The sequence below is a fragment of the Parasteatoda tepidariorum genome, chromosome 8 (genome assembly GCF_982258835.1).
Source record: "Parasteatoda tepidariorum strain Cologne lab strain chromosome 8, Ptep-v5.0, whole genome shotgun sequence".
Lineage (NCBI taxonomy): Eukaryota > Metazoa > Arthropoda > Arachnida > Araneae > Theridiidae > Parasteatoda > Parasteatoda tepidariorum.
In genome coordinates, this window is record NC_141762.1 from 20,889,528 (window position 1) to 20,903,765 (window position 14,238).

The window sequence follows — 14,238 nt, forward strand, 5'->3', positions numbered from 1 at the left end:
TTAAAATATTGTTGAAAAATAATTTTGAAAACAAAATAGTTTTTTTAGAAATACCTCATTTAGTTCTACAGCAAAAATTTAAAGCTAAAAATCAGAAAACGATTGTAAAAATCCGACATTTTCTGAAATCGTTTGCTAAAAAATTGCGTTCTTTTTTTTTACTCTCTTCACATTTTTTCCGGACTAAAGAGTATAGCTTAAAATTAGTAAAGTGCGAAATAGTTTTGATAACTATGTGATGAAATAATTTAACTATAAATTTTAATTTTTCTTCTGTTTATTTTTTACTTATGATGTAGCGTAAAACTTTTTTTTTCGATTCTACTTAAGCAAAAAATTACAATGTAGCTCTAAAATCGCTACAAAACTTGTTCATGATATATGAATGAACTATAACATTAAAAACAACTTTATTTTTATTGCGGAAAGGATTTTTATAATTGTACTAGCTGAATACTCGTTCTTGGTAAGGGATGAATAAAATAAAATAAAAATTAATCGTTACTGAACATTGCGAAATCATGCTCAAAACTGAAAGGCGAAATCGAAGAACTTAGAGGAAGAACCAGGTAAGTGACATTTTAAGGGTATTTATGCTTCAGTGAAAATAACATAAAGTAGTTGCATCAATGTTCAATGTAACTGAATTGGTTTTGGTTTCACTTTAATTTGTAACATAACTAATCTACGTTAGTTTTTAGCATGCTTGCATGATTTTTATTTTCTAATTAATCTATCGGAAATAAAATAAGGCAAAGTCTGGTTCTTCCACAAAGTTCTTCAATTAATAAAGCTAGTATAATTTTAATTTTCTTTTTTTTATAACTTGTTGTCGCCCTTTTTGATGGCTTTACTTTATTAAACTAAGTAACTTTAGCATTATTTGGCATGATGCTATTGCTCGCGACCAACTCATGATAGTCAACATGTTTCTCCTATCCAATATTTTTCTCCCTTACATATCTCATTCGAGGAGCCGTTAAACTCTTATTTCCAAAGTATAAATATTAAAACTGCTTGATATTAGTGCAGTTTAAGTAATCCCCAAATATATCAATATAATACTTTATACCTACATTAGTATATTTGGCGCTTATTACATAACCTTTTAACACTGAAACTACATTTATCAGTGACAAAAAACTTAAACTAAATTTTAAAAACATATAGAATTCTTATAAAACCTTGATGAGGATTTTGGAGCAAGGCTATATCTTTATTTGATCTTTAAAATTTTTATAAGTTGAGGTGAAAAAATAGTTCTTCGAATTTTAATTCATTATAATATTAATACACTATCTTTGCTACCACTGGAAAAATATTTTCTGATAATATGGAAAAACCGTTATAGAATTCTTATTGAAACGGCAGCAATTACCATAACACCAGTAGGACCTATTACCAAAGTTAATTAAGTGTCTTCTGCGTATTGCGATTTTCTATGTTTCCCCAACATGAATTTTCCATTGAATTTTCCATGAATTTTCCATTAACTTCAATTATGTCAATTAATTTTGTATTTTAATACATACTTTATTTCTTTTATTTTAATATATATATATATATATATATATATATATATATATATATATATATATATATATATATATATATATATAGTTAGTACCACTTTCCCATAAATTTTGCCCTTCAGTTCATAACTATTTTCTTCATTTTAATTACCGCTGATTTTAAACTATTTACTTTTAAAATAAAAACGCATTTTAAAAGTATAACTATAAGCAAAGTAAATGTGCTATATCAGATAACTTTAAAAATATCTATTGGTGAAGTAGATAATACGTGCTGCCAAGTTATATTGCTCATTGAATTTATCTGACATAGCGAATATAAAATAATTAAATACCTGCAATAAACTGTTTTTTTTTTATCAAATGGAAGCTAGTAATTATCACTAATATAATCTTTAAAATATGTGAACAATTGAATCGTATATAGTTATATTTAATACAATGGCTAACACTTAGCCAATCTAAAAATTCCTTTTTGTTTTTCGCTCATTCCGCTCGAACGATTCGTCGTAGAATGCTCTAATTTCGACAGTGACCATGCTCGTGATTCAAACTAATGTTTGCTAAAATTCATCGATTTTCTTTGGTTTGTTTAATAGGCTATAAGGGACACACAGACAAACAGATAAATACCCGTGACAAATCCGTGGTTAAAATTATTTACTAAAAATTCCTTTACTAAATAATTTCCTTTGTTAATATATACAATTTTTCCATGTGCAAAACCATTTCGGGCATATCAGTGGGTAAAATTGTTTGCTAAAAATTTCTTTATTAATTTATGCAATTTTTCCATGTGCAAATCCATTTCGGGCAAATCCGTGGCTAAAATTATCTAATAAATTTTTTCTTTGTTCATTTTTCCATGTGCAAATCCATTTCGGGCAAATCCGTGTTAAAATTAACTATTAAAAAAAAAATTCTTTTATAATTTATATAATTTTTTCATGTGCTAATCCATTTTGTGCAAGTCCGTGGCGAAAATTATTTAAAAAACAGGCAATTTATGCTTCTCTTTTCTGTTTTATATTTTTTCTTAAATAAACATCTATTTTCTAAAACTATTTATGGTCAATTTTTAAAATTATCCGGTATAATATTACCTTGCGCACATCCATTTCGGGCCCATCCTTGGTAACTAACAAATCAATGCACAGAATAACAAATCACTTCAGCAGTGTAGTAAGAACGGCACTTTAAAACCCTCTATTTACACTCAATTTGCGCTTTTGTTTTCATAATTTGTAATCTGGCAATCTTTCTGCGAAAACATTTTTAAATCATTCTTGAAAAATTTCCCGTCCATCATGCCGTCATTCAGTTCCTGCCGTCCATGTAAGTAGATCTGATTTGGCTATTCGCTTTATAGTCCATTTTTTATACTGTTTTTTCTTTTCTTTTATTTTATTTTCTGTTTTTACATGTTATTTTTACTTTTTGTGTTCTATTTTATTTGTTGTAATTTTTGTAAAAACTTTTTTTTGAGTGCTCCTCACACTATTGTATTAATATATTTTGCTTTGGCTTTATTAATACAATATCAGAAAGCACTCTGTTTTGCGGATATAATCGTGTTGGCTGATGAAAAGATTATATCTTTTTTTCCGGTTTTTTAAATAAAATTCCATCTTTTTTTCTTTTTTTTTTCTTTTTTTTAAAACTGTTTGTTATTTTTTTACTTATTATTTCCCCCCTTTTTTTCATATGTCTATAATTTTTTTTTTTGTTTTATCTTCATTTTGAACTTATATATTAATTATTAAAGGATTGGCTATAATTTAATTATAACTGAATGTATTTTGAGAAATTTAATCTTTTCAAAAGAATTTACTTGACAGTTTTATTTCAATTATTTCTTTAAAATAACGTATGTAAGGGCATATTTGCTCAATTTATGTAAAGCACAGTGTTATTTCAGTAAAATAAAAATTTGCCAAAATAGCCCAAAGTAAAATTTACTTTAACTCAACATTTGAAAATATTCTTCTTTTCTTAACGGCAATTAAAAACCCAGATAAAGAAAATCACTCATTGATATTCGAAAAGCTACATAAATATTTTCGCTGATAATTTACCTAATTGTCTTTTTGCCTAAAAAAAGCGAGAGAGTACATTAAGAGGATCTTAAGTGTAAAATAAAAAATAAAATCCAACATTAAAATTTTTTAATTAAATTCTCTTTTTTAAAATCCGAAGTCCTTCTTATTGCTTTTTCGATCTAAGAATAGCTCATAAATCCATTATATTCAATTGCCATCAAGAATATGCAAATTTCAAACCCACTCTCTGTCTCCAAGGTCCTTACATAATACTTGAGTGACCCAAAATCTTGATTACACCGATTTCATTTTACTCCTTAACAAAAAACCGAAAATTAAAAACGTGACATCTTGTATTAATTTATTTAATCCGATATCGACATTTTATATTACCAGTGGCCTAAAAATTATCGTTATACATACTTCAATGGTTTATGTGTAAAATTTTTATGCTAACTAGCGGTTGTTTTGCATTTGATCACAGATTAAATACTCTTCCCTTTTGTACAATTAACAATATTTTTTTATTATCTACATTACGATGTCCAATAAAAGTCCTTCCGGGCTACAAAATGTTGATTTGCATTACAAACATAAATTTTTATTTACTTACACTGCATTTTTTTGGAGACAAGAACTAAAGTTTATGTGCCTGTTTCTTTTCTTAGTTTAGGAGCAATAAGGCAGTTCTTTTTGCGTAGAAAAACCGAGAAAAAGAACTTTTTTTTTAAACATTAGATGAGTTCTTTACTTATTGGTTAATTAAATTTTACGCTAAAAACTCAAGAAGCAAACTAAGGAAGTTTGTAAAAACAAACTTCTTTCCTCTGACAACTTTTTCATGCCATTAGTGAGATGACTTTTATTGAGAAGGACATTTGTCCCTTTTTTTCTGCCATTTTTTCTTAACGCTAATGAGAATGAATCAAACGTTTGTAAAGTAAAAGCTATATAATGCATATTTAATATCAAGAATCTTTCTTTTGAACTTTTTTTCAGTTTTTATTCACCCACTCGATATTTGATTGCTCACATTTTCATTTATTTTTTCATTAGATTGATCGACATTTTAGTGCAAAATTAATTTTGCCAATATTTAATCAAGGCACTAATTAAAACCAAATAATCTAATATCGCTTTTTCTCAAATCGAATAATCTATTTTATGAAGGGTTTAAGAAAAATAATTTTTTTAGAATTATGCAGCTATATAATTTTAGAATTACCAAATTTTATATGAGAGAAAAATATTGATAGATTATTATGATTGATTATTTTAATTATTAATTTATAAGATATTAAAACATAAGAAAATTGTAGATCAAGTATTAGATATCTTTAGATTGCTGTATTAGATATGCATTCAATATTAGAATGATGACGGTTTTTAGAGTAATTATATTACAGATCAAAAAAGATAGATCATCATATACATTATTATGATATTAAAATAAATAAATTCTCGATGAAGTATTAGAAATTATTAGATTACTTTTAATATATTACTATTAATATATAAGTTCAATATTAGGATGTTGAAGTTATAGGAAATTAGAATAAATGATTTACAGATAAAAAAAGATGGATCATTATATGCATTATCATGATAGGCACACTGTAAAAAATTCTGGATTAAAATATGGTAAAAAGTTCTGGCTGATATACCCTGGTTTTTATAGTAGTATTTTCTATAAAAACACTGAATCAATGTAATTAAATTAATATTACTGTAAAAATTACGGCATAAAATTTCATGGTAAAAATAGATTTTAAGGAAGATTCACCCGGGATGTCAATAACTTTATTAGATTGATTCGAAATTTTTCGAAGCGTATGCGATCAATATTAGTTACACAATACATTGTTACAAGATATTAGAATTTGTAGATTACAAATTAAGAAAGATCGATTAATAATTATAATATGTATGAGATCAATATTAGTTTCAAGAAACATTGTTGCAAGATATCAAAAATTGTAGATTACAAATCAAGAAAGATAGGTTAATAACTATGACAAATATGCGAAAAATATTAGTTACAAGAAAAACTGTTAAAAAAATTGAATTTGTAGGTTACAAATCAAGAAAGATTGATAAATAATTATAATACATACGAGATCAATATTAGTTACACGAAACATTGTTACAAAATATTGAAATTTGTAGATAACAAATCAAGAAAGATAGATTAATAATTGTAATAGGTATGAGATCAATATTATTTACAAGATACATTGTTGCAAGATATTGAAATTTGTAGATAACAAATCAAGAAAGATAGATTAATAATTATAACAAGTATGAGATTAATATTAGTTAGAAGAAAAAACTGTTACAAGATATTGGAATTTGTAGATTACAAATCAAGAAAGATAAATTAATGATTATAATAGGAGATCATTATCTTACTTATACAGTTGCAAGATGATAGAATAAGTTGATTATAGATTAGAAGAAAAATATTGATAATATATAGCAAAAGGTATGATATCAATATTAAAATTATACAATGGTAGAATATTAAAACTAGTATATTAAAGGTCAGGGTAAATTAATAAATCTTTATAATAGGTAGGAAAACAGTATTTGCTTTTTAAAGTTATAAGATCGTAATAGTAGAGTACTAATCCTGAGAGGTAGATTAAATGTGTCAAACATGAGCACGATTTAGTTAAGGGCAGCTATTTTCAACTAGTGTGGTATGTGTTTTTTTTTTTTTTAATACTAATGGCGTGTACTTGGGTCTAATTCCCATTGGCCTTAGAGATTCCAGAATTGCTACTCTCTTATCGTTACCCAACGGGCATCTGTGGCTAAGCCACGGCGATGGCCTACGATGGGATTTGAACCCTCAACCACTGACCCTGTAGTCTAGTACAGTAACCACTAGACCAGTGATTGGCCTTGTGTAGTATGCAGAAAACCGCAAAGTAATAAGTAATGAAATAAAATAATATTTTAAGATATGTTCCTACTATAAATTTTTTTAATGAAATATAGGGTTGCAGTGAAACAGAAATTCTTGTGTTATCTGCCCTGAGAAAGAAATATGGACTAAACTATCAGAATATGGTAAAATTTACCATGTATCTGGTTCTATGAGAAAACCAAAAAGCTCGGGAATTTTTACATAAATGCTTTGGAAATGATTTTTGTAAAATCAACAATGTAATATGGTTTTATAACATCTGATATAATATTACAAATGTGGTGAAATATGCTAATTTTATCAAGATATCTTTGAGCATGGCATAAAAAACATTCATTCGATTAAATTTACTTTTCAGTTTTGTATTCTTCACTAAATGTGTGATAATAAGAACTATAATTTTACGAATCAGAATATTATATGAACATGAAAAAATACCAAATGAATAGTTGAAATACCGTCTGTTTTGGTTTTTATTTCCAGAATTATGATGTTGTTTTTTTACCAGACATGTCATTGTCATACGTACGGTAATTTTACCGGAATTTTTCTACCGTGTGTCAATGGCTTGGGCTGGAGGGATTAGAGACGAAATCCTACTCCTGAAAAATTTATGTTATACACGTCGTTGATTTGTCTTTATTGTTATTTTTTTTATTATAAATTCAAATTTATTCATAGACATTAATAATTATAAAAGGCAATTTAATTATATATAAAATGCAATTTAATAATGTAAAGTATAATTTTATTAAACAAATCTCTTTGTTATATTTAGTTAACAAATTTCTATAGTGAGAAATTCATGAAAAAAAGAAATTGATTTTTTATGTTTTTAAAAATAGCCTCTGAATATAAAAACTTCATGTAACGCCAGTTTCACCTACATTCGAGTTGTAATTCAATTGTTTAAAGATAATGAACATTTTTTGTTCTAGAAACATTAAAATAAGAATTATATATGCGTTGAGCATTAGTTTCTCTTAGATAAAAAAAATTTCCGCTTTATGATCTACATGTGTTGTCATAGAAACGAAGTAATAATAATAAACTGGAAAAAAAGTTACCTCCTTTCAATACGAAAGTTTCAATCAAATTAAAACTAAATATTTAGAACCATCGGCGTACGTGCAGAAAATATTCCTTTTGTTCCTTTATTTTTTTTAAAAAAAAAAACTTTCCTTTTGATTAATACTTAATAGTTAAAATGGTGAAAAATGCCATAAAACTGCAAAATTATCTACATTTTCATTTCGTTTCGTAATAGATTACCAGCTAATTTATCACTTTTTTCCTAAGCTGATTTAATAACATACTTTCTGAGAATTTAAATGTTAATTTAATTATATCAATTTTAATTATTTATGTCCATTTTGATTAGTACTCTATAATGAAAAGGACAATAAATTTTATAGTCTACAAAAAATCCTTTCAGAACATTGTAATAACGTACTTCCTGAGAATTTAAATGTTAATTTAATTACATCAATTTTAATTATTTATGCCCATTTTGATTAGTACTCTATAATGAAAAGGACAATAAATTTTATAGTCTACGAAAAATCCTCTCAGAACATGGTAATAACATGCGTCCTGAGAATTTAAATGCTAATTTAATTATATCAATTTTTATTATTTATGCCCATTTTGATTAGTACTCTATAATGAAAAGGACAATAAATTTTATAGTCTACAAAAAATCCTCTCAGAACATTGTGTACTACACTTTACAAAATTTATAACCAAATTTTCTGAACTTACATGTAAAAGAATAATAATTTTTTGAGAAAAAAAAATACTTATTTTAATTTTGAGTATTTATTAATACTTAATTAACAGAACTTCCGATATTTAAGGATATATTGAGGTAATTTCAAACTTTCTATAAATAGAAAATTTACACGTTAAAAAATTATTTGTAATTCATTAAAAGATAACAAATATTCATTTAACTGTATTTATTTTAATTTTGAGTACATTAATACTAAATAATTAACAAAACTTACTTTATAGACGTCAATCTCATACACTGAGAAAAAAAGTTCTGGTAAAATTACCGTTCTATATGGTAAAAATATTTAAAATTTAAAAAAAAAAAAATTAAGGATAATAAAACAAGGATAATATTCGGTACTTAAACCATTTATTTGGTGATTTTTTCCATTGATATAGTAATAGTTTACCGAAATTCCGGTTTTCAAAAGTGTAGTTCTTATTACCAGACCTGTTTTTATGCCATTTTCATGGTATCGTGATAAAAATACTAAGTTTTACCACAATTATCAAACTCTTATTGTTAATTTTACCAAAATCAATACCAAAGAGCATCGGTAAAAATTACCCAGTTTTTGATATTCGCATAGAACCAGAAGTACGGTAAATTTTACTATTTTCTATTTTAACCATATAGTACTTTCTCGGTGAGCTGCGATGGCTCAGGGGATAGAGCGCTCGCATTCCAATGAGGTGAACCGGGTTTGAATCTCGGGGATGACTGATAGATACGAATTCCGCATCCGGCTAGCACCGACCACATCCTTGGTGATAGACGGATCATGGATTAGAGTCTCCTTGCCGTCGGGCTAACCCGCGGAGGCTCTCGTGGTTTTCCTCTCCATGTAACGCAAATGCGGTTAAGTTCCATCAAGAAGTCCTTCACGAAGGCAAATTTCTCCCAATATTTGATCCAGGAGTTCCCTTGTCTTCTGGATTGGGCTCGAAATTACAAGGCCACTACGTTAAACATTAGTAGTCGTAAACCCAAAAAAATTGGGTTGGCTGTTCAACGACGGTTATAGATTATAGAATATACTTTCTCGGTGTATTATTTACAAGATTACGTATTAAACTTTTGCTGAAAATTTTTTTAAAAATAAATGTCATCGAATTGTATTCATTTCAATTTTAAGTATTTTAATAACAATCAATCATCAGCAGAACGAACTATGTTGGCAATTTGTCCTTTTAACTTCAAGCTTTTTACATTTTTTAAGCTTACAAATCGCAATTATAAATTTAATATTTATAAATTAAATTTAACAAAATTATAAATTTAAATAAATAACTAAAATTTTAATTACTGAATACTTATTTACTCTGAACAATTAAAATTTAAGATAATTTTCAACACAGTTTACTGTACCGTCATTTTATTCTGTCGACCTTAAGCTTATTTACAATCTTTGCTAAACTTACATATTAAAACTCGCTAGGTTATTCGTCGAAAAGTAAACACTACTCTCCTATCTATAATTAGGTGTTTTAATATCATGTTATTTAGGAAAACTTCCTCCGAGTAACTGAATGCTAATTTAAATGAAGAACACGAATTTTCCTTAGTTTAGAGTTTTTTTCTTTTTGGAGCTGGAGGTAAATTTCATAGACTGTTTCTTTTTGGGGATTCCAATATAAAAGCTGTAAACTCAGTTTTTTTTTCCAACGAAAAGACAGAAAACTTTTTTTAAGTACTATGCGAGCTCTTTGCTTATTGGTTAATTAGATTTAACGTAAAAATCTTGAAGAGGAACCCTAAAGAAGCTTGCAAAAACGTGTTTTTTTTCTGTTAACTTTTTTATGCTATTATCGAGATGACTTTTATTAGGAAAGACTTTTATAATTTATCTCTTTCTGTTGTTTTTAACGTTGAAACGGAGAAAAAAACGAAAATTTTATGTTAGGAAAAGTTTATAAACGGTACCTTAATACCTAAAATACTGCTTTATAATTTGAACTAACTAAATAATGATTGCAATATTGGCGTTTTGTTTTTATTTTATTTGTTCTTACTGAAATTTAAATTTTAAAGGTAGTGGAAGAAATAAAATCTTAAAAAAATAAAATATAAAACAAAAATTATAAAATAAAATAAAAAAAATTAAAAAGTAAGTATTTCAAGCAGACTATAACAAAGAAAATATTCTTATTTTTCTTCAGTCTTAAAAAAATAGAGTAAGGGTGTCGTTTTGAAAAAAATTGGGAGGGAGAGATAATTAATGCCGATATAATAATATAAAAATGCTGTATCAGGATTTTGAGTTAACTTTTATGTTTACGTTTGACAAAAATAAGTTTATTTTACCCTTTTTTAAACTTCTTAAAATTTGTTAATTTAATATAACAGTAGCAATAATTAGTAGTAAAAACGTAGTTTTTTCTATATTAATTTGCTGTGTTGAAATTTCAATTGATGATAAATTTTGGTTGCATCATTTTAGAAATAATTGCAGTGTATAAAATCACCCAGCCAAGAGTTTCAATTAAAATATGAACATACTAGCTTGTCAGGAAGTAGTCGAAAAAGTTTGATTTATAATAAATATTAGGGATAGGTTTATTTGAATCTTGAGTCAATATTTGTGCAGAGCTAATTTCAGCACACTTGTTGTAGTATAGTACTAATGTTAAATAATCCCAGTGCTAGATGGATCATACGTAAGAATCATCTTGTCGTCTGGTTAACCATCGGAAGATTTCGTGTTTTTCCTCTCCATGTAAGGCAAATGAAGTTTGTTTTTCTAAAAAAGTCTCCACGAAGGCTGATTTGTCCCGATGTTTGATCCAAGAGTTCCTCTGTCTTTTGCGTTTGCTTCAAATTTGCATTGTCAGTCATAAACCCAAAATCGGTTGGTTGTTCAACGCTGATTATGAAATTATTTCTGCTTGTTGTGGTTGAGAAGTAATTTAAACTTTAATCCTCTGTAAAAATCTTTGTGCTCTCTCTATAAGATTTCATCGAACCATTATATATTCTGCTTTTTTTTATGAAATTGTAGAAATAAGTGTTGATTCCTTATGAAAATAAATAGGCTTCTTTTAAATTGATATTTATTAAAATGCCGATTGATATTTTTTCCTCCTCAATGTTGTGCCAGCTCAGAGTGGGCCATGGCTTTCCTCAGAATCAAATTCCAAGTTGCCCTCTTCTTGGATAGACTCTTCCCGTTTATAACTTTGAGAACTCTTAAATCTGTTTCTAAGTAGTCGATCCATCGGATCCTTTGTCCTCCTCTTTTTCGAGCTCCCCATGGTTTTGCTCCGAAGATCGTTTAGGTGGCCCTGTCATCATTCATTCGAATCAGATGTCCTGCCCGTTTTAGTGTTCGATTCATATTTAATGATATTGATTATATCTTTGTATAAATATTATTATTGATATTTATTACAAAGGTTAGAGATTGATAGACAATGCTATTTATTACAAAGCGATTATTTGCAACATAAAAACAATCGCTTTCAAACATTAAGGTTTGGAAAATATTTGCTTTACATATCATAAAAATGCTTTTATAGCATCATTAGAAATTTATTGATGTCTCAAATTGCGCGTTAAAAAACTATTAGGAAGAATTAATGATTGATAATTGAACATTAATGATTGATCATTGAACAATGATTTGAAATAATCAATATTTAAAACTAATGAAATTATATTTCGGTAAGCAAGCTGAAGAATTTTAACAAATAGTTTACATGCTTTTAATGTGCTGTGTCGGTGTAACTGAAAATATTACATAAATTACAGAATTAATTGCAATAATTACAGTAATTATTATATTACAATAATTACATTAATAAATTACAGAAATAAAATTTTTTATTTAATCATACAGTTAAAAATGTATCTTTGCAAAATTAAGTATACCAATAGAGGTATCATTAGAGTATAGCCATTGCGTTATGGAGTCATTTGAAAAAAGGAATATTTGTGATTACTAAACTATATCCCAATGAGTAGGGGAGAGTGGGGTCAATTGTAACATTTTTTACTTAACTATTTTTAACTAACAAAAATCCAATATATTATTAGTATTAATTGACAGACGAGTAAAGTAGACTATCCTCTACTAGAAAAAAAAATACCGTATTTTAAATGTTATTATATTAGTTATTAACAATTTTTGACAGTCGAGCACTTGTTACAATTGTCCCCACTTACGGGGTCAATTGTAACAGTTCATAAATTCAACTAAAACATAGTTAATTATACATAGTATCATAGTTGTGATGTATTTTTTTATTGATCAAAATAGTAGTGATATTTTAGGAGTAAAAATAATAATGAGCAGAGACCTAAAGGGTTAAACTTTTAACTTTAAGGGGTTACAAATTTTAATTTATGCTGTGAAAGGTGACAAATAAAATAATGCACATGCAACATAATATAAATGATATAGGAAACTATTGGTGGTTCTTAAAGACTTAAGTAATGGTTTATAAACATAAGATTATTTATTTTCAGCTGTTACAATCGTCCCTTTACTTATTGTTACAATTGTCCCCAAGACGCCTTTTCAGCTTCATTTGTTAAAAACAATGCTAGTTAATTAGCAAAACTAATCTTTTCTTTTATTGAAATGTTAATTAAGGTGTCCACTTACATATTCGGTTAATAATTTTTATTTGTTTAAACAAAATTACTTTGTTACAATATAATTTTCTAATACCAAAAAAAGTACTTGCGTGGCGTGAAAATATCTTTTGTGATCTAACTCTTTCAAAAGTACATAAAAATGATTGCCATCAGGGGTGTACATGTAGATTTATTAAATACACCTTGTGCGCCACCTAGGAACCAAATCTAGAACCCGACACTCGAAATTTTTGCTCTGTTACAATCGTACCCTGTTACAATTGACCCCACTCTCCCCTACTCATACAGTTTTAAACAAGAAATTCCAATGCATTGTTAAAAATATTTGATTTTTATATGAAACTGAAAATTCATAATTTTTTACATAATCAACATAGCAAGTGGGTCGTTACGATCTACCTTATAGCATTTTGAATTTTTTTTCTTCAAAAGTACACTGTAAAAAATTCTAAATCAAATTGCTGTAAAAAATATCAACACCTTGTGTACATCATCCGTAAGATTAATCTTATCGTAAAATCTACTTTAACTGTAAACTTTTGTACCGTATATTTTACAGTAATAATTATTTAACTAGAGTGATTTAGTGATTTTGCAATAAATATTACTGTAAAAAGTACGGTATATCAGACTTTTTGTTGCCTAAAAGTTCACTATAAAAATGAATTTTACGGTAGAAAGTACCGGCAACCTAGGTGCCGGTACAAAACTAAAGCTAAACTCAGTGGCTCGACAGCCCATAGAGAGCCAAGGCCTTCTGTGCCCATCTCAGTTTTCTTGACCTTGGGTTCTGGGGTGCAGGAGCAGATGTTCTGGTTAGGTGGTCAGCCGAACGCGAAACCCCCAGTGTTTAGTTCCCAAGCATGTTTGGTACACTTTACCTTAATTTGTTCCGGAATTTTTTCTAGTGTAAGGCAAACAGCATGCTCCTTAGGAATTTTTTACCTGATGCTAAGAAAAACTTATTTTAACGTAGATTAAGCAAAATTATAGATATTTATCTAAAATCTAAAAAGAATAGAATGTACCTAAACCTAAAATACCTAACGCCTTTAATTTTACATATTTTGAAAATTACTGCGAAATATAATAAGTATCCTTCATCATTTTGTCTGTGAAAATAAAAAAAACGAATTAAAATCATATTTAGAATTTTTCTCCATTTGATTTTGTTCTGATGGAAAAATACTTCTTAAAAATTTCATAACTGATGTTAATATGAATTATCAAACTATCAGAAATGTCAAATAGACTTTTGAAGAAGTTTATTAAAGGTGAAAATGTATTTAATTGATTTACTAACAGATTTTTAATTCTTTAACTTGTAAATTGTCAATTTTAATGCATTAAAGGTTTTCGAAGCCTAAT

The 14,238-nt window shown here is 27.3% G+C and overlaps 1 protein-coding gene across 1 annotated transcript in view; it reads left to right on the forward strand.

The window, feature by feature from the left end:
- Positions 1-14,238, forward strand: part of LOC107438948 (protein rhomboid) — a 315,987-nt gene that overhangs the window by 175,393 nt on the left and 126,356 nt on the right. The gene's annotated exons all lie outside the window — the stretch shown is intronic.